General features: G+C 44.1%; 1 protein-coding gene across 1 annotated transcript in view; it reads left to right on the forward strand.

Moving 5' to 3' along the window:
- The window catches only part of LOC112236151 (hepatic leukemia factor-like), a 13,172-nt gene extending 12,981 nt beyond the window's left edge, over window positions 1-191 (forward strand). Inside the window, exon 4 of the mRNA XM_042306299.1 lies at window positions 1-191. This exon is cut by the window's left edge and continues 2,691 nt beyond it. The gene's annotated coding sequence lies outside the window, so the exon portion shown is untranslated.
- Window positions 192-6,888: the final 6,697 nt, after the last annotated feature.

Below are 6,888 nucleotides of genomic sequence, written 5' to 3' on the forward strand. Positions count from 1 at the left end.
CAACAACAAGCGCTTATGTTACGTCTCTTCTTAATTTCTCCCTTTTGTGTGATTATTCCTACTTTCCTCTTGGTGTAGGGTTCACTAGACAGAGTACTTATATGCTGATATGTTAAAATCTGTATTTTTCCAAGTATTCCTCCCTTGTCTTTTGTTTGTTTTTCATGATCAAAATAAAACTGTTGAAATCACCTGCTAGTTATGTGTTCTTTCTGATGATAAAACAATCAAGAGCATCCTGGCGGGCTGTATCACCGCCTGGTACGGCAACTGCTCCGCCCACAACCGTAAGGCTCTCCAGAGGGTAGTGAGGTCTGCACAACGCATCACCGGGGGCAAACTACCTGCCCTCCAGGACACCTACACCACCCGATGTTGCAGGAAGGCCATAAAGATCATCAAAGACATCAACCACCCGAGCCACTGCCTGTTCACCCCGCTGCCATCCAGAAGGCGAGGTCAGTACAGGTGCATCAAAGCTGGGACCGAGAGACTGAAAAACAGCTTCTATCTCAAGGCCATCAGACTGTTAAACAGCCACCACTAACATTGAGTGGCTGCTGCCAACACACTGACACTGACACTGACTCAACTCCAGCCACTTTAATAATGGGAATTGATGGGAAATGATGTAAATATATCACTAGCCAATTTAAACAATGCTACCTTATATAATGTTACTTACCCTACATTATTCATCTCATATGCATACGTATATACTGTACTCTATATCATCGACTGCATCCTTATGTAATACATGTATCACTAGCCACTTTAACTATGCCACTTTGTTTACATACTCATCTCATATGTATATACTGTACTCGATACCATCTACTGTATCTTGCCTATGCTGCTCTGTACCATCACTCATTCATATATCCTTATGTACATATTCTTTATCCCCTTACACTGTGTATAAGACAGTAGTTTTGGAATTGTTAGTTAGATTACTTGTTGGTTATTACTGCATTGTCGGAACTAGAAGCACAAGCATTTCGCTACACTCGCATTAACATCTGCTAACCATGTGTATGTGACAAATAAAATTGGATTTGATTTGAAGTGGGGGTTTATTTGATTTATTTTTTATTTTATTTCACCTTTATTTAACTAGTACAGAACAAGTTCTCATTTACAACTGCGACCTGGCCAAGAATAAAACAAAGCAGTTCGACACATACAACAAACATACAGTCAATAATACAGTATAAAAAGTCTATATACGGTGTATGCAAATGTAATAAGATTAGGGAGGTAAGGCGATAAATTTTTGAAGTTCGTTCCAGTCATTGGCAGCAGAGAACTGGAAGGAAAGGTGTCCAAAGGAGGAATTGGCTTTGGGGCTGACCAGTGAGATATACCTCCTGGAGCGTGTGCTACAGGTGGGTGCTGCTATGGTGACCAGCGAGCTGAGATAAGGCGGGGCTTTACCTAGCAGAGACCTGTAGATGACCTGGAGCCAGTGAGAACGTACAGGTCGCAATGGTGGGTAGTATATGGGGCAAAAGCCCCATATACTATGGGTTGATTTGGAATGAAACAATGTTGTCAATCCACAAGCTCTTGGTTGGATTCGGTGGTTTCCCTGTGTGGTATCAGGGTCATTGGCGACTCCATTACCCGCAGTATTAGACTTAAAACGAATCATCCAGCGATCATACACTGTTTACCAGGGGGCAGGGCTACCGACGTTAAGGCTAATCTGAAGATGGTGCTGACTAAAGCTAAAACTGGCGAGTGTAGAGAGTACAGAGATATTGTTATCCACGTCGGCACCAACGATGTTTGGATGAAACAGTCAGAGATCACCAAGCGCAACATAGCTTCTGCGTGTAAATCAGCTAGAAAGATGTGTCGGCATCGAGTAATTGTCTCTGGCCCCCTCCCAGTTAGGGGGAGTGATGAGCTCTACAGCAGAGTCTCACAAATCAATCGCTGGTTGAAAACTGTTTTCTGCCCCTCCCAAAAGATAGAATTTGTAGATAATTGGCCCTCTTTCTGGGACTCACCCACAAACAGGACCAAGCCTGACCTGCTGAGGAGTGACGGACTCCATCCTAGCTGGAGGGGTGCTCTCATCTTATCTACCAACATAGACAGGGCTCTAACTCCTCTAGCTCCACAATGAAATAGGGAGCAGGCCAGGCAGCATAGTGGAGTCTGCCACTAGCACAGTCAGTGTAGTCAGCTCAGCTATCACCATTGAGACCGTATCTGTGCCTCGACCTAGGTTGGGCAAAACTAAACATGGCGGTGTTCGCCTTAGCAATCTCACTAGGATAAAGACCACCTCCATTCCTGTCATTATTGAAAGAGATCATGATACCTCACATCTCAAAATAGGGCTACTTAATGTTAGATCCCTTACTTCAAAGGCAATTATAGTCAATGAACTAATCACTGATCATAATCTTGATGTGATTGGCCTGACTGAAACATGGCTTAAGCCTGATGAATTTACTGCGTTAAATGAGGCCTCTCCTGCTGGTTACACTAATGACCATATCCCTCTCTCATCCCGCAAAGGTGGAGGTGTTGCAAACATTTACGACAGCAAATTTCAATTTACAAACAAAAAAAATGACGTTTTCGTCTTTTGAGCTTCTAGTCATGAAATCTATGCAGCCGACTCAATCACTTTTTATAGCTACTGTTTACAGGCCTCCTGGGCCATATACAGCGTTCCTCACTGAGTTCCCTGAATTCCTATCGGACCTTGTAGTCATAGCAGATAATATTCTAATCTTTGGTGACTTTAATATTCACATGGAAAAGTCCACAGACACACTCCAAAAGGCTTTCGGAGCCATCATCAACTCAGTGGGTTTTGTCCAACATGTCTCTGGACCCACTCACTGTCACAGTCATACGCTGGACCTAGTTTTGTCCCATGGAATAAATGTTGTGGATCTTAATGTTTTTCCTCATAATCCTGGACTATCGGACCACCATTGTATTACGTTTGCAATTGCAACAAATAATGTGCTCAGACCCCAACCAAGGAACATCAAAAGTCATGCTATAAATTCACAGACAACACAAAGATTCCTTGATGTCCTTCCAGATTCCCTCTGTCTACCCAAGGACGCCAGAGGACAAAAATCAGTTAACCACCTAACGGAGGATCTCAATTTAACCTTGCGCAATACCCTAGATGCAGTTGCACCCCTAAAAACTAAAAACATTTCTCATAAGAAACTAGCTCCCTGGTACACAGAAAATACCCGAGCTCTGAAGCAAGCTTCCAGAAAATTGGAACGGAAATGGCGCCACACCAAACTGGAAGTCTTCCGACTAGCTTGGAAAGACAGTACCGTGCAGTATCGAAGAGCCCTTACTGCTGCTCGATCATCCTATTTTTCTAACTTAATTGAGGAAAATAAGAACAATCCGAAATTCCTTTTTGATACTGTCGCAAAGCTAACTAAAAAGCAGCATTCCCCAAGAGAGGATGACTTTCACTTTAGCAGTGATAAATTCATGAACTTCTTTGAGGAAAAGATTATGATTATTAGAAAGCAAATTACGGACTCCTCTTTAAATCTGCATATTCCTTCAAAGCTCAGTTGTCCTGAGTCTGCACAACTCTCCCAGGACCTAGGATCAAGAGAGACGCTCAAGTGTTTTAGTACTATATCTCTTGACACAATGATGAAAATAATCATGGCCTCTAAACCTTCAAGCTGCATACTGGACCCTATTCCAACTAAACTACTGAAAGAGCTGCTTCCTGTGCTTGGCCCTCCTATGTTGAACATAATAAACGGCTCTCTATCCACCGGATGTGTACCAAACTCACTAAAAGTGGCAGTAATAAAGCCTCTCTTGAAAAAGCCAAACCCAGAAAATATAAAAAACTATCGGCCTATATCGAATCTTCCATTCCTCTCAAAATTTTTAGAAAAGGCTGTTGCGCAGCAACTTACTGTCTTCCTGAAGACAAACAATGTATACGAAATGCTTCAGTCTGGTTTTAGACCCCATCATAGCACTGAGACGTCACTTGTGAAGGTGGTAAATTACATTTTAATGGAATCGGACCGAGGCTCTGCATCTGTCCTCGTGCTCCTAGACCTTAGTGCTGCTTTTGATACCATCGATCATCACATTCTTTTGGAGAGATTGGAAACCCAAATTGGTCTACACGGACAAGTTCTGGCCTGGTTTAGATCTTATCTGTCGGGAAAGATATCAGTTTGTCTCTGTGAATGGTTTGTCCTCTGACAAATCAACTGTAAATTTCGGTGTTCCTCAAGGTTCCGTTTTAGGACCACTATTGTTTTCACTATATATTTTACCTCTTGGGGATGTTATTCGAAAACATAATGTTAACTTTCACTGCTATGCGGATGACACACAGCTGTACATTTCAATGAAACATGGTGAATCCCCAAAATTGCCCTTGCTAGAAGCATGTGTTTCAGACATAAGGAAGTGGATGGCTGCAAACTTTCTACTTTTAAACTCAGACAAAACAGGGATGCTTGTTCTAGGTCCCAAGAAACAAAGAGATCTTCTGTTGAATCTGACAATTAATCTTAATGGTTGTACAGTCGTCTCAAATAAAACTGTAAAGGACCTCGGCGTTACTCTGGACCCTGATCTCTCTTTTGAAGAACATATCAAGACCATTTCAAGAACAGCTTTTTTCCGTCTACGTAACATTGCAAAAATCAGAAACTTTCTGTCCAAAAATGATGCAGAAAAATGAATCCATGCTTTTGTCACTTCTAGGTTAGACTACTGCAATGCTCTACTTTCCGGCTACCCGGATAAAGCACTAAATAAACTTCAGTTGGTGCTAAATACGGCTGCTAGAATCCTGACTAGAACCAAATAATTTGATCATATTACTCCAGTGCTAGCCTCTCTACACTGGCTTCCTGTCAAAGCAAGGGCTGATTTCAAGGTTTTACTACTAACCTACAAAGCATTACATGGGCTTGCTCCTACCTATCTCTCTGATTTGGTCCTGCCGTACATACCTACACGTAAGCTACGGTCACAAGACGCAGGCCTCCTAATTGTCCCAAGAATTTCTAAGCAAACAGCTGGAGGCAGGGCTTTCTCCTATAGAGCTCCATTTTTATGGAACGGTCTGCCTACCCATGTCAGAGACGCAAACTCGGTCTCAACCTTTAAGTCTTTACTGAAGACTCATCTCTTCAGTGGGTCATATGATTGAGTGTAGTCTGGCCCAGGGGTGGGAAGGTGAACGGAATGGCTCTGGAGCAACGAACCGCCCTTGCTGTCTCTGCCTGGCCGGTTCCCCTCTTTCCACTGGGATTCTCTGCCTCTAACCCTATTACAGGGGCTGGGTCACTGGCTTACTGGGGCTCTCTCATGCCGTCCCTGGAAGGGGTGCGTCACCTGAGTGGGTTGATTCACTGCTGTGGTCATCCTGTCTGGCTTGGCGCCCCCCTTGGGTTGTGCCATGGCAGAGATCTTTGTGGGCTATACTCAGCCTTGTCTCAGGATGGTAAGTTGGTGGTTGAAGATATCCCTCTAGTGGTGTGGGGGCTGTGCTTTGGCAAAGTGGGTGGGGTTATATCCTTCCTGTTTGGCCCTGTCCGGGGGTGTCCTCGGATGGGGCCACAGTCTCTCCTGACCCCTCCTGTCTCAGCCTCCAGTATTTATGCTGCAGTAGTTTATGTGTCGGGGGGCTAGGGTCAGTTTGTTATATCTGGAGTACTTCTCCTGTCCTATTCGGTGTCCTGTGTGAATCTAAGTGTGCGTTCTCTAATTCTCTCCTTCTCTCTTTCTTTCTCTCTCTTGGAGGACCTGAGCCCTAGGACCATGCCCCAGGACTACCTGACATGATGACTCCTTGCTGTCCCCAGTCTGTTCTGCCTTATTATTATTCGACCATGCTGGTCATTTATGAACATTTGAACATCTTGGCCATGTTCTGTTAAAATCTCCACCCGGCACAGCCAGAAGGGGACTGGCCACCCCACATATGCTCTCTCTAATTCTCTCTTTCTTTCTCTCTCTCTCTCGGAGGACCTGAGCCCTAGGACCATGCCCCAGGACTACCTGACATGATGACTCCTTGCTGTCCCCAGTCCATCTGACCGTGCTGCTGCTCCAGTTTCAACTGTTCTGCCTTATTATTATGGCCATGTTCTGTTATAATCTCCACCTGGCACAGCCAGAAGAGGACTGGCCACCCCACATAGCCTGGTTCCTCTCTAGGTTTCTTCCTAGGTTTTGGCCTTTCTAGGGAGTTTTTCCTAGCCACCGTGCTTCTACACCTGCATTGCTTGCTGTTTGGGGTTTTAGGCTGGGTTTCTGTACAGCACTTTGAGGTATCAGCTGATGTACGAAGGGCTATATAAAATACATTTGATTTGATTTATCAGATGAGGAAAAAAGAAACAAGACAAGACATGATGCAATAACTATCTGTATCTCACGAATGAGAAAATTAAATCAGAAATATATGTTTTTAAAGAGTCAGATGAGAGAGTAGTTTTTCCAAAGGTAACCACTGGAGGGCGATCTCCATCCATGGCAGAACTTCAATAGCCTGGTCCCATATCATGGTTTACTACTATACTACTGCGTTATGTGCTGTAGCCAACACATCTGTAATTCAGCCGTACATTCTTTGGCGTGACATTTAATGATTAGACAGGCTAGCACAATGTGTGTGTGTGTGTGTGTGTGTGTGTGTGTGTGTGTGTGTGTGTGTGTGTGTGTGTGTGTGTGTGTGTGTGTGTGTGTGTGTGTGTGTGTGTGTGTGTGTGTGTGTGTGTGTGTGTGTGTCTGTGTGTGTGTGTGTGTGTGTGTGTGTGTGTGTGTGTGTGTGTGTGTGTGTGTGTGTGTGTGTGTGTGTTATACTGCTCTGTGCTGTCTACCTCTCTCTCTCAGCATAGGTACAAA

The sequence above is a fragment of the Oncorhynchus tshawytscha genome, linkage group LG25 (genome assembly GCF_018296145.1).
Source record: "Oncorhynchus tshawytscha isolate Ot180627B linkage group LG25, Otsh_v2.0, whole genome shotgun sequence".
Taxonomy (NCBI): Eukaryota; Metazoa; Chordata; class Actinopteri; order Salmoniformes; family Salmonidae; genus Oncorhynchus; species Oncorhynchus tshawytscha.